The sequence below is a fragment of the Sinocyclocheilus rhinocerous genome, unplaced genomic scaffold (assembly GCF_001515625.1).
Source record: "Sinocyclocheilus rhinocerous isolate Xijiao unplaced genomic scaffold, SAMN03320098_v1.1 scaffold1915, whole genome shotgun sequence".
Taxonomy (NCBI): Eukaryota; Metazoa; Chordata; class Actinopteri; order Cypriniformes; family Cyprinidae; genus Sinocyclocheilus; species Sinocyclocheilus rhinocerous.
In genome coordinates, this window is record NW_015639873.1 from 352,121 (window position 1) to 367,082 (window position 14,962).

At 39.9% G+C, this 14,962-nt stretch overlaps 1 pseudogene; it reads left to right on the top strand.

Moving 5' to 3' along the window:
• The first annotated feature begins 2,898 nt into the window (after nucleotides 1–2,898).
• Nucleotides 2,899–13,999, top strand: LOC107752251 (cationic amino acid transporter 2-like; annotated as a pseudogene).
• The last annotated feature ends 963 nt before the right edge of the window (nucleotides 14,000–14,962 follow it).

A 14,962-nucleotide genomic window follows, 5' to 3' on the forward strand; every position in this document is an offset into this window, starting at 1 on the left:
ACAGTCTATGATGCTGACAAATAATGCTGACTCACAGCCTGTAAGTATGTTTTCATATTTAAAGGGGTCATATGACGTTGTTAAAAAAGAACATTATTTTGTGTATTTGGTGTAATGAAATGTGTTTATGCGGTTTAAGGTTAAAAAAACACATTATTTTCCACATACTGTACATTATTGTTTCTCCTCTATGCCCCGCCTTTTTGAAACGCGTCGATTTTTAAAAAGCTCATCATTCTGAAAAAGCGAGGTGTGCTCTGATTGGCTAGCTATCAGTGCGTTGTGATTGGCCGAATTCCTCTAGCGCGTGACGGAAATGTTACGCCCCTCACCATACTGTGGTGCTGTGTCCCGGAGCGACGAGACAAAAACATGAAAACCCATTATAAACGAGGCATTTGTTGCATCCAGTGGGGACATAATTACTGATTATAATGACTGTCTGAAACATAAGCTACTCAATAATAATTACTTTTAATTAGGAATATTGTATAAAAGAAATATGAAATTATGAGTCAAAATTCAATGATATTAACTCAAGTCAATCGCCTGCGCAGGATCCTAGTTCCTTCACACTACATGCTGCAGTGTGTTAGTCTGCTATTCGGGATATAGCCATGGACTTCAGCCACTGTAATAATAAGAGTCAGCAAGAAATAACAGATTTTGCCCCTTATCTTTTTAAACAGCCATAGTATCAGATTTGAACGTCAGTATTTTAATGAATCATCAGCCAGTCATCTTTATTTCCATTATTTACTTCTTTCCGTGTTTTATTATGCTATATATTTTTGTACAAACATATGTTAGAGAAAATAACATATTTATAAATAATATAGAAACGTGGATAATTTGCTGCATGTTTTTTCTAATTGATCTTTGTCATTGCATTGGTGTCATCATAGAATTGCTTTCTTTTTTAAGCCTTTAAGCTTAAATGTTAATGTTTTTTTTAGTCTTAATAATCGTGAAAGAGATTGCTGTTTGGGAGGTTAGGAGATGAGATGGACAAACATTTGGTCAAGCCGTTTTCTCCTATGTGCTGATGTTTGTTCAGGTTTTTTTTTTTTTTTGGAAGGAATAACCTTTTGACAAGTTATTACTGAAAATATTAAGCAAGCACCTTGTTGGTTCTGAGTGCTGTATACACGGGGTCAACATTAAACAACATTATTTAAATTAAACAATTTATTTATTTCTTTAATTGTTAATGTTTTTGATTTTACACTCCACACGACGGAGCTCTTTTGATAAATACCTTGTACGTGTCAGCCTTACAACTGCAAAATTCTTATAAACTAGTGCCTATATCTCTTCTCCAGAAATCACACATTTCTTCTAAATGTAAATGTAGTCTGTCAAAAATTACACATGGTCGTTTTGGACACGTGAGAGTTTGCAGGAGGGGCCTCTGATATAGTTTGTGCTCAGGAACTCTTGGACCATAACCACACCTTCACACGCAGCCTGGATTCTGAGCCTACAGGTAAGTTACCTAATTATTCATTTGAAGAAGATACTGTGATTAATGCGAAGACAAAGTTGCTTCTGTTTGAATATTTGGCATTCAGTATTTTATGCTTCACAATCACATGACAGCAGTGTTTTTTTTTTTTTTTCATAACTGGTATAATTTCTGTATGATTACAATTAAAAACTAAAATTGATTAAAAAAGACCCTTTAGATATTAGTAAGAAAAAACAAAGTTGGGTTCACTGAGTTAACTAATTCCCATTAGGAAGCACATGCATTAGTCTCTTCAAGAGAACATCATAAAAGCAAGATAAGAGCATGTGCCAGATATTCTGTGCATACAAGGAAAAGGTGGAGATAAGTAATATGACTTTTGAACATTTTATTGGACTGAATATTGTTAAAATGTATTTCTATGTCTATCAAGTGTTAAAATATAGCACATATTTTTATTAACTTTGATGTAAACTATAAAAGATCAGGTGAAGATAACTGTTTTTAGCCATCGGGTCCCAAAATGTTCAACCAAATGAAATTATACAAAATCTATGCATAAAAAAGCTTTGTTCCTTAGATTTTTATTACTATATTTCAAATCTTTTTTTTTTTCATTGTATTTTTTCCCCTCAACTGCTCTCCATTTATTTTATTTTAATATTATTAATATTATATTTTTACTTTTTCATTCTTGTTTTTATTTTTATGGTTTATGCTTTATTCTAAATGGTTTATGATCTGACCTGTAAAGTGCTTTGAGCTGCATTGCTGTACGACAGATAGTTCTTCTTCTTCTTAACCTCTGATAAAGTATTTGTATAACACATTTCATACAAAGTGCGTAATTCTGAGTGCTTTAGGCATAATGAATCAAATAAGAAACAGATTATTTTTAAACATTTTATACATTTTACATCCCTTAAGTTAATGTTTTATTTTTTTATTTTTTTCCTCATTCCCTCTTTTTATTGCCATAGCTGTTATTTTTATGATTTCTTTATAAATAGTTAATGCTCTGACCTATAAAGTACTTTGAGCTGCATTTTATATACAAAGGGTTGTATTCAAATAAAATGCATTATTATTATTATCTCCTGATAACAGAAGCACTGTGCAAGTCTTCCGTAGCAGCAGACAGAACAATTAAGGCAAGGTATGCTTATTTGTATAACACACTTCATACACAAGGTAATTCTGACTGCTTTAAATAGACATAATGAAGAAATAAGCTGATCGTGTTTAAACATAAAAATAAACATAACTGATAAAAATGACCAAATGGGTTTAAATAATGACAAAGACTTGAATTGTAAAAAATAAAGAAAAACAAATGCTTGAAGTGCAACACAATGTTTCTATTGAACACATCTATTATTAGCATGACATATGTGACATATGACATAATCACTGATATTATTTGTCTCAGGATGTCCTGTGACATGGTGCTGTCCTTTCTGAAGAGCCTATCGAGGCGAAAGCCACTGGAGCCTGATGGTGAAGAGTCCAACTTTAAGCGTTGCTTAACCACACTCGACCTAGTGGCCCTTGGGGTGGGAAGTACACTGGGTGCTGGGGTCTATGTCCTTTCCGGTGAGGTTGCAAGAACAGTAGCTGGTCCCAGCATCATTGTGTCATTTTTCATAGCGGCAGTGGCGTCTGTGTTTGCGGGCTTGTGCTATGCAGAGTTCGGTGCCCGAGTGCCCAAAACTGGCTCTGCCTACCTGTACAGCTACGTCACTGTCGGAGAGGTGTGGGCCTTCATCACCGGCTGGAACCTACTGTTGTCATACATCATAGGCAAGAACAAACATTATATGCCCAGCATTGACAATACATTCGAACAAATATGCTTTATTTGAGCTGGCTGTTGTTGCTCATTAATGCTGACAATGCCCATCACCTTGACATTTGAAGGAACAATTGAGCCAAAAATGAAAATTTTCTTACACTCATGTCAGACATTGATGACTTTAATTCTTCCATGAAACATAAAAGGAGAATGAATGAGATTACTTTTTTTTTTTTTTGCATACAAAAAACGAAATGGTGATTTTAAACTGCCAAACTCTAAAGGACAAAAACACAAAAATCAACTTTTATTGTGCCCTTTTTAAAAACTGAAAGCATAAATCTCTGAATGGAAAAGAGCAGTCTGGACATTCTGCCTAACATCTCCTTTTGAGTTTCACAGCAAACAGCAAAAATAAATATATATTTCTGCAAATTTAATGCTGCACAATATTATATATATATATATATATATATATATATATATATTTTTTGGGTGAAGGAGTCTGCCATTGTCAACAAGATCTTCACAGCTATAAATATGGTAGTTCTGGTTTTTGTAATCATTACTGGATTCATCAAGGGTGACATTGGAAACTGGCAGATAACAGAGGAGGATATTTGGAACTACACAATAACTGCGTATGTTGCATTATGAAATTTACAGAGCATTTACAGTAATTGTAAATCTTTTGACTGCAAGTTTTAGATCAAAAACTTAAAAAATTAAACTGGGAAACTGAGAGTTTTAATTCACATTTAAATAACTTTTTAGAATACCTACCTGGTTTTAAACATTGCTATTTTATTTTTATTTTATTTTTTTTAGAAATATCTCAATCTCAAATGAAACTTTATCCAGTTTTGGAGCTGGAGGATTCTTTCCGTTTGGTTTTGAGGGAACTTTTGCTGGAGCCGCAACCTGTTTTTATGCCTTTGTGGGATTTGACTGCATTGCAACCACAGGTACTTCAACAATAGGAATATTTAATTAAATAAAAAGAAAATGACAATTTGTGTTCCAAAACTGTATGCGGTTATCTTTTCCAGTTCATAGTGACCATGTCCGTCAAGCTTCAAAACGGACAAAAAAAAAAACAACTGAACACGTAATACACACATGCATGCATCACAGATTCACATTTTCACAACGATAACCGTATCGTTTTCAAAAACTTGCACTTTCAAACCCATTTTCAAAATTAGTTTTTTTTAAGCCCCCAAAACACCGTTGTTGTGTAATTGAACGGACAAAACGCATCAAATGTTTTCCATTTTTAGTTGAAAATGGTGTCGTGTTAACACCCTCTCAGCTGGGAAGATCACTAGAAGCCTTCCCCTGTGGCCATCCGGCATCTATTAGAGCAAATTTCCCGGCAACGCTGTTGCAAACGTCATGCCCGAGTGTGACTCTTGCAGGGATCCCCTGCATGATGCAGATGGGCACAGTTAGTGCGTCGCTTGTCTGGGTAGCGCCCACGCAGAGTCTGCGCTCACTGGGACGGAATGCTCTCACTGTGAGAGCATGAGTCTCGCCCTTCTCCGCTCATGGATCGTCTTCTTCAATGAAGGTGGTCCTCCCCGGCTTACTCTCCCGTTCTTCCCTCTCAAGAGCCTAGGAGGAAGAAACAGTGCGGCAGCAGGGTTCAAACACCGGGCTCTAGTGAACTCACTCTGGCACAGGTCCTGCATGTTTCACTCTCCCCGCAATGCCTCGACTTGCCTGAGTGCTTAACACGTGAGTACCAGCACCCCTCGTCGGCAGCAAGTGGCTCGATTTCCTTCGGCGGGTCTGAGGAGGAAGTTGTCGCAGGACTCACGGATGACTCAGTGTCATTGATAACTTCAGATGCAGAGGAGTGGGCGTGTTCTGGCGAAGATCCCGACACCCTCCCTCTGACGCAAACAACACGGCCCAGCATGGACAGCGAGCTGATCTGCATTCTCAACCAAGGCTGTGGAGGATCTCGGCCTAACTTGGTCGGCTCCAGAAGAGCCCGCACGAGGCCTTTTAGACGAGTGGTACCTGAAGGGATACCATCAACGATCCTCCCACCAGCGGCCCGCCCTGTCCTTCCCAGAAGTTTGTGAAGAACTCACTAGGACGTGGAGCGCTCCCTACTCGGTGCATGTTAATCCTTCCACTTCCGCCGCTTTTACCACTGTTGACGGCGCTGAAGAACAAAGTTATGGCAAGCTCTACCCTCTCAAAGAGGCGGTCATTGTGCATCTGTGCCCTCCATCGGCCCAGGGGTTGAAAGCTCATGCAGCGCATCCATCTAAGCCCTGCAGGACTACCTCAGCCCTAGTAAACAGGGCTTATTCAGCTTCACATGAGTCCAGCCAGAGTTCTGATGCCTTTAGAGAGCTGTGCACAGCGATGCTACTAAGGCCACTGCGCAGGCAATCAGCAAGGCCATGGCCAACTTGGTGGTGCTGGCGCTCCACCTTTGGCTAAATCTGATGGAGATCCGGGACGCAAACAAAGTCATCTTCCTAGACACTCCAGTTTCTCCCAAGGGACTGTCTGGCTCTGCCGTGGATGGTTTTGCTGAGCAGTTTACAGCGACACAGAAATCATCGCAGGCAATGCGTCACATCAGGCCGAAGCGCTCCAGAGCCTAAGTCTAAGCCTGGGCTTCAGCAGCGCCCCCGGATGGCAAAACGCTTCCCGTTTCCCAGGCCTGCATCAAGGTCCCCGCCCCAGAGTGACGTTGGACCCTGAGCCTCAGAAGCCGTCCTGATCCAAACGCAGAGAGGAAGAAGACAGGGTCACATGTGGCCCCTCCAGTATTGGCTCAAAGCCCATGTCCCTTCCCACGCTTGGTGCCTGGGAAGTTTTCATGCCAGGGTAACCCACCACTGCAATGTAGGGACCTGCTTCCTCAGGTCATTAGACGGGTCTGGGAAGTTAGATGTTCGGTCCTCCTGGTGGCCCCACTCTGGAGGAATCAGATGTGGTTCCCTGAGTTCCCTGGCCGATACCATTGAAGACAGATCTCCTCTCTCAAGCAAGAGGGATGATTTGGCATCCCTGGCCAAAGCTGTGGAGCCATCATGTTTGTCCCCTCAACAGGAGTCTTTACAACTCCCTGCGAGTGTGACTAATACCATTTTGAAGGCTACAGCCACGTCTACAAGATGCCTCTATGCCCTTAAATGGTCAGTCTTTTCTGACTGGTGTGCAGCAAGAAACTAGGACCCATTCTCTTGTGACGTGTCCTATGTGCTAACCTTTCTACAAGAGCTGCTGGACAAGGGGCACGCTCAAAGTATATGTGGCAGCCATTGTGGCAAATCATGCTCTCGTGGATGGCCAGTCAGTCGGCAGAAACGTCCTTGTCGTTAAGTATCTGAGGGGAGCTTGGAAATTGCATCCGCCTCATACTGTGCCGACCTGGGACTTATCTACAGTATATTCCTCAGGGCCCTACGGGGCCCTCCCTTCGTACTGCTCCATTTGGCTGTTTTGCGGCCCCTGTCGCTTAAGACCACCCTCCTTTTGGCTTTAGTGTTGGTCAAGCGAGTGAGCAACCTGCAAGCACTGTCAGTCAGTGCTTCATGCCTTGAGTTTAGGCCTAACAACTGTAGATTCATCCTCAAACCAAGACACGGCTATGTGCCTAAAGTGCTCTCCACTCTGTTCAGAGTACAAGTCATCACCTTTCTAGCTCTTCCCAATTCAGAGGAAGAGAAGGGTCCCAATCCACTCTGCCCGGTTCGGACTCTTAGGCTGGTTCCACACCGCTAGCATGAGTGGCACGTGAGCATGTGAGTGCATTCACACCAGGAGCAGCGCTTGAGCGTTAAGCAGGAGCGTCGCGTGAGCAGCGCTGAAGCGATGGTTTCGGCGCTGAGTCTATTTTTCTGCGCTGCTCACGCGCAATTAAAGTGACAACACACTTTTGTTGAACAAAATAACTATGATTTTACACAAAAAGTGCTAAAAATGAACAGAATAAGCATATCTGGTGTGTTTTAACAAGAATTGGAGTATGTCAGAAGAGAAAATGAAGAATCAAAAATATGTATAGAAGATTTATCCATTTAAACATATTCAGTTTGGCTTAAAAGTACGGTGTAATATAAAAAAAAAAAAACATTAAAAACAGCACGTTCTATATCGAAGTATGACTGAAACTACATGATAAGAGCTGTCTTTGTTGTTTACCATTTATATGTGAATCCTCGCGTTAACACCTTCACCTTCACCAGGTTTTTTTATTTATTTGGATGTCCCTGCCCTGCAGGCACAGATTGTGTCCGCTTAAATTTATCTAATCCCCTCTGTAAGTAGAGAAGGTTTTGTTATGTATTCCTCAGCCTAAGCAGCTTGGTTCTCATTATTAGCTCATGCTTTTTAAAAATAAAAATAAAAATCTCTGTCTCCTGTATCTAGGTGAGGAGGTCAAAAACCCTCAGAAGTCTATCCCTATAGGAATCGTGGCTTCTCTTCTCATCTGTTTCTTGGCATATTTCGGAGTTTCGGCTACTCTCACCCTCATGATGCCCTACTACCAACTAAATGTTCAGAGTCCCTTACCTGTAGCCTTCACCTATGTGGGCTGGGATCCTGCAAAGTATGCTGTGGCTGTTGGATCTTTGTGTGCTCTTTCAACAAGGTGAAGCAACACATGTTGACCCATAAAGCACTTACTACACTAGACTCATACTGTTAGGACTATAAAAAGCAGCATTACATGATCAGAAAGAGGACAGTATAGTATATGCTCATTAACTAAAAAGGAAAGCTGTGCATTCGTTCGGTAATATTAGCATCATAAAGTCAAATGTAGTATGCATAATGCAGGACTCTATACTGTCAAACACGGTTGTCAAGGATTGATGTTGATGCAGGATATATCAGAACAGAAGTTAATTATTTAACACATATTGTGGTCAATCCTTGCTATTGTTAGTTTGGGTCTTTAGTCTTCTAAACCACCAGTACATCCAGGTTCACTAGGTTCTCTATGAGAGATAAGTTTTTAAGAACTTACAGTAGTTCTATAAAAGTGCACAGTATAAATAAGTGAATCAAACTTGCAGCTGAACTTGACAGTTAATGATCACAGTGCAGAAAAGAAGAACTATGAGAAATTAACTTGCCTCATCAGTTTGAATGGGGATGACTCTTGCAGCTGATTAGAGTTATTTGCTTAAAATGCACAAAATAGTAAAAGAAATAACAAAGTTAAACTACTGTAACATTAGTGCAGTTTGTTTACTATTCAACAGTCTGCTGGGATCCATGTTTCCTATGCCTCGTGTGCTGTTTGCTATGGCCAGAGATGGACTGCTATTCAAACCACTGAGTAACATGAGTTCCAGACAGAGCCCTGTCATTGCCACACTCTCTTCTGGAGTAATAGCAGGTAATTCTCTTTGAGAACACATCAAAGTAATACACCATCATAACCGTAACTAATCTACATAACATGCCTTAGGCAACCTAACTACTACACCAGAGAAAGATATTTAAGGCCATCCCAAAGGCCACTGCTCTTAGCCCTGAAGTTGAATATACAGTATAGGAGATGTAAATTTGGTTGTCTTCATTTAGTTCTTGCCTCTGAAATTCTATAAGTGAACTATTTGTGTTTGTAGCAATAATGGCCTTGGTGTTTGACCTGAAGGCTCTAGTAGACATGATGTCTATTGGAACACTCTTTGCCTACACCCTCGTAGCCATCTGCATCTTAATTCTTCGGTAAGTTTCAGACACAATACGTAATAACATAAATAATATAAATATATAAATAATCCATGAATAGTATCATAGATTTTGATTGTTTTTTTTCCTGAAGTTACATAATCACATAATATGACAAATAACAAATATCTCTTTATTTTCAATTTTACTCTTTTTATTTAACATAATATTTCAAAAGATTTGTGGAAAATTAAATGTAATTAATAAAGAGCTCATTTCCTTGAGCAAGCATTTATTCTTTGCCATTACTACAATGCAAATAGAAGTGACAACTTGCATAATGTTAAAATACATGACAGTATGGAAGTGACGCTACAGTAATAGCAATCCACATTCATTTTAAACTGATATTCTTTCAATTTTGGAGACAAAAAAAGTTGATGACATTATTATTATTATAATAGTGAAAGTTTTCACCATCTATTCCTCTTTGTCATGTCTGATTTGTTTTTATTTCTGTTCAAGGACTTTTATTCTGAAGTTTGTTTTGTTGTTGTCTTCCCGTTTTCTGTGTTTACTTCCCGGTTGTAGTCATTTTCCTAATCCTGCTGTCCCAGGTTGATTGCTCCCTCGAGAACCATATTGCTGAATTTCGAAACTGGTAAACCAGGTGCATTTTCCTGACCGCTCCCTCATTTTTTGATGATGTATTTAATGAGCCCCTTAAACCCTGCCTGCCCATTGATGATCCTCAAGGGACATTCTGCCAATTTTTAGATCAACTAAGATAAGCAGCTCACCGTGAACAAGGAGGATGAGGAGCACAATCGCCCCTAGAGTTTTGTCACACCTGCCACAGACCCCAAAAGCCTTTGTCCACACCCACCATGGACCAAACCATACACAGACCCTCAGCCAGAAGCCCAGTCTGACCTCGAGCCAGTGCCTGGTGCTCAGTTTGTTCTGGAGCCAGCACCCACCATCCAAAAGCCAGATCTTATTATCCTGTCCATTCTGGATTTAAGTCTGCCCCCAAAAGCCCTTTCTCCTCTGCCGGTCCCATTCGGCTTGTTGGACCCCCTGGTTCTGTCCAGATACTTAGACTTTCCTGCTCTGCTGGTCTTTTCCAGCTCTACAGACTCTCTGGTTCTGTCCAGTTCCCTAATCCTTCCTCCTCTGCTGGTTCCACACAGCATGATAGACTCTCTGGTTCCTTTCAGGTCCCTGGCCTTTCCTCCTCTGCTATTTTTGCCCTGCATCATGGCTTTGCTGGTTTTGTCTGAGACCACTTATCATCCTCCTCTAACTCTGCCCTGGTCGTCACTGGCTCCTCTGACTACTCCTCACCGGCTCCTCAGCCCGCCGACTCCATCGGCACAACCACAGCCTCCTGATCCGCTGTGTTCTTTGGCATCTGAAGACTAGGGTTGGGTACAGAAACCCGGTACTAATATGGCACCAGTACCTATGTAACCGGTATGTACTAGAACTGAATCAGAACGCAGATTCCGGTGCCTCATTTCGGTGCCATGCCTGAGCTATCGATTGAAATATTTGTCCTCTGGTTCTCCGAAACGGACGTAAGAAGCATCATCACCGGCACCGCACGTGAAAAATAATTGTTTTATCATTCAAAACGTTTATACGTTCTGTTTACTCAGTTAACTTACAGCTATAATAGCGATGCCTTTGTCCATATAAGGGATTTCCTGAGTTTCGCTACTTCTATGACTGGATATGTGGATTTTCTGTGTGAGGGTGCCCTCTGGCGTCCAGTATGAATGAAACAGACATAATGTGTTTATAGTGCTAATGGCCAATTCATCATTTTTTGGGGATTTATTATTATTATTTTTTTTATAAGTATCGGTTCAGGCACCGTTTAGGCACCGGAACCATTTTAAAAGTATCGATTTGGCACCGGTATCGAAAAAACCCCAAACAATACCCAACCCTACTGAAGACTTCCTACCCTGCCTTGCCCCTTCGATCCCTCAGCTCCTCCATGGCTCTACAATCTCTTGTCTGTACCGTGGTCCTCCTGCCTTCCGGCTCCACCAGGGTCCCTTGTTTTTCCGGCCTCGCCATGGTCTGTCGATCCCCTGCTTCCACCATGGACTTCCGGTCCTTCGGCTGTGCCTTGGCCCTCCACTCCTTTGGTGTCACAGTGGTCCTCCATTTTTTATCTCCGCCACTGATCTCTGCTCCACTGGCCCCACTTTGGTCTTCCGATCCCCCAGCTCCACCTTGAACCTGTGATGTTTCCCTGGTCCTCAGTTCCTCTGATTTCATCTTGGTCTCCACCTCCATCAGGATTATCTGGATTATCTTCATCTTGAGTAATAATTGCTGTGTTTAGATCAGGGGTGTCCAATCTTTCTCCTGGAGGGCCAATGTCCTGCAGAGTTCAGCTCCAACCAGCTTGCCTGGAAGTTTCTAGTGATTCTGAAGAGCTTTATTAGCTGGTTCAGGTGGGTTCAATTAGGGTTGGAGCTAAACTCTGCAGGACAGTGGCCCTCCAGGAACAGGTTTGACACCCCTGGTTTAGAACCACGCATTAGTTTCCCCTACCTCTCCCTTCCAACAACGTTACATAATTATTTTAAAAACATTTATGCCTGTGCTAGTACTGACATCCTGACATACTGACAACTGTGCTCAAACCATTGCTCAATATCCAGAGCCAACACAAATGTTCAGAAAGCAGACTTTGATGTAAATTACTGACAATAGTAACAGTTGTGTGCAATGGAATTAACTATTTTTATCCACACAGGTACCAATCAGAGCCAGCTGAGATCAGTGAGAAAGCAGAACTTCAGAAGAAATGGAATCCTTTTTGCCCCCCTAAAAATGCTTCTGCTAGAAGTTCTAAAGTTGTGTCTGTGCTGACCATACTTACCGGTAAGTTTCAGTTTTTATTATTTCATGCTTGCATCTGATGAGTAAATGTAATCTCCAGTATGCTGTATCTATAAATGTCATCTTTCTTGCACAATCACAGAGAATGATGGGAAATGTAGTTTAGTCGCACAAGTCTTCTCATAAACCAACTAAATAAACAAAACTAAACCAAAAATAAACAAACTTAATTGGACTTTTATGATTAATACCAATTTGCTGCTGCCATAATTCTTTAGAAAAAGACCTTAAAATGAATGGAAATTCCAAGCTTAAAGGGGTCATATGATGCGATTTCATTTTTTCCTTTCTCTTTAGAGTGTTACAAGCTCTTGGTGCATAAAGAAGATCTGTAAAGTTGCAAAGACTAAAGTCTCAAATCCAAAGAGATATTCTTTATAAAAGTTAAGAGTTAGCCACACCTACCTAAAACGGCTCGTTCGAACACGCCCCCACATACCTACCTCACCTTTAAAGAAAATCCGAAGTAAGTAGTTTTCCTGGAAATTATAACTCAATTTGTAAATATAATCATTTCGACAATAATGCACCATTAATAGTTGTGGTTTTAATGAGTATTTTAATATTTTAGCAATTCATGCTACCAATTTTTGCTATAAAATTATATAACAAATTATCTAACAAAAAATAATGACTCCTGCACACTGCTACAACTTGCAAATTTTTATAAATGTTTCAGTCATGTGACCTTCATCAGGCATTGTTTACAAACAGGAAATAAAACTCAAAGCAGCCAATGAGAACAAAATCAATAATCAATAAAAATCAATCATAGTCAATGACATACCAGGACAAGAAACTGAAACCTAAACGAATCAACATTCAAGTGCATTTAACCTAATTTTATGCTAAAATGATTTCATGCTAACACGCTTTCTCCACTTCATTTTTACTTTTAATGTGATTTCTAGTTGTGTTCGCGGTTATCCTGAGTGTGACCATCACAAAAGGTGTACAGGCTGGTCTGATAGCGGAGTGGTGGATTATTCTGATTATCACTTTGGTTTCGGTGGCGTTTCTCATGACTATCATTATTGTTTGGCGACAGCCGCAGAATGGTAGCAAGGCTGCATTTATGGTAAGCTGTCACTCACTGGGTGAAAAAATCATCAACATTTTTTACATTTTAGCAACAAGTAATGCATAAAATGTGCATAGATGTGTTGTTCTAAAAGTGGTTCTCAAATGCTTTTGCTTCAGACCCCAGATTTTACATTTGACAACCCAACATAGTACCAAAATGACAAAATCATTAATAAGTAACAAAAAATTCATTAAACTCAGTCATGAAATGTATTGATACTACCATGCATAGGTCAAAATAATTTACAATTTTATATTAACATGGCATACAGAAGAAATGTGCTTTACATCAATAATAATCAAAATAATCAAACTCTATGCTATTTTGTCTTACATTTATCCATCACCTAGTGATATGGCTAATTTTAATTTAATTGCAAGTAACATGCAGTTAAGTGTCCAAAAACATTACCTTCAGTTCACACTTAAGCATTTTCTATTAAAGTATATTATTTCTAAGTACTCTTTTTAAAAGTATGCTAAAGTGTACTTTTCGTACATTAGACATGATCGGGTTGTGATCCGACAGCTGAGAACTACTGTTGTTAAGAACATGGACATTTTCTGTTTAGAAATAGTTCAAGACTGCTTGAAACATTATCACATTTTTCTGTAGGTCCCACTTCTGCCAATACTCCCTATTTTCAGTACATTCATCAATATCTACTTAATGGTCCAGCTGGGGGGTGAAACGTGGATTCGCTATGCAGTGTGGATGGCAGTGGGTAAGACAACATGAATATTTACAGTATATTGAGGAAAATAATTCAAATTAAACACTGTCAGGAAATTAATGTGTGAGGAAGTGGTTTGGAGAATAAATCTTGTTCATCATGCACATATGAGTTTACAGTACATGCACATTTCAGCATATACCAATCATTGTACATAATAAGCATGATTGTATATCCTAATGAAATATAGGCTTGCTCATCTACTTCTGTTATGGAGTGCACTTCAGTGTACAGAAGAAACGGAACCAGTTTTCCAAACATCCCATCAATGTTGAGACAATTGACGTTAAAATGGAGGACAAGAAAAATATCGGATCTACTTCACCAAAGCTACAAACCAAGCTTTAAAGCCAACATTAATGTCTTGTGCTTTGCTCCTGAGACAGAGAAACTACAATACGATTTTTGTTCTATACTGAAATTAAAATGATAAGGATAAGGATATATTATGAAGTATAAGGATTAATTTGTAACATATTATAAAACAAAATTATGACTGAGAGGTACGCTCTCTATGTGATGAAAGTATGAAACTTAAGGGTATATTAGAATTAGTACCTTTGAATGTACTGGCCCAGTGTCAGTAGGCATTAAAGGGGTCATGAACTGCCTTTTTTATTATTTTGTACTGTTCTCTGAGGTCCACTTATAATGTTATCAAGATTGACATAAAAAAACATCATTATTCATAAGTAATAGGCTATTTTCTGTCCTGTTTTGACCTCCTCATCAGAACGCTCTGTTTGAATAGGCGAATCGGTGGAATCGGTGGGCGGGGCTAAACAGGCAGTGCTGTAGAATCAGTGGGCGGAGCTAAACAGACAGTGAAGTAGAATCGGTGGGCGGAGCTAAACAGACAGTGAAGTAGAACAGGCAGAGCTGTAGAATCGGTGGGCGGAGCTAAACAGAGTGAAGTAGAATCGGTGGGCGAAGCTAAACAGACAGTAGGTGCGTTCGACTTGCAGTCGGGTATATACTGATTATATACGGCTTAATACATCGCCATCTGTTCAAGAATAAAGTTCAATGTAAATATATACTATTTAAATACTAATAAAGTGGGGGAATATATGCTTTCATCAGTGTTGTATGGTAAACGTGACTCAATATATCATTGTGACTACAGTAAAAAAGCTTTTACTGTTCTAAAAACACAGATTTGTGGCTATTATTGGAATTGAAAAGGTTAGAATAAACCCAAAAACACACGTGATAGTTGTCATCCCGTGAATCTGGCCAATCGTGAAATGGCTGTGTCGTCATCAACGCTCCTGCAGCCGCTCTGGAGAAACTGCGCCGGCTGAGTCAGAA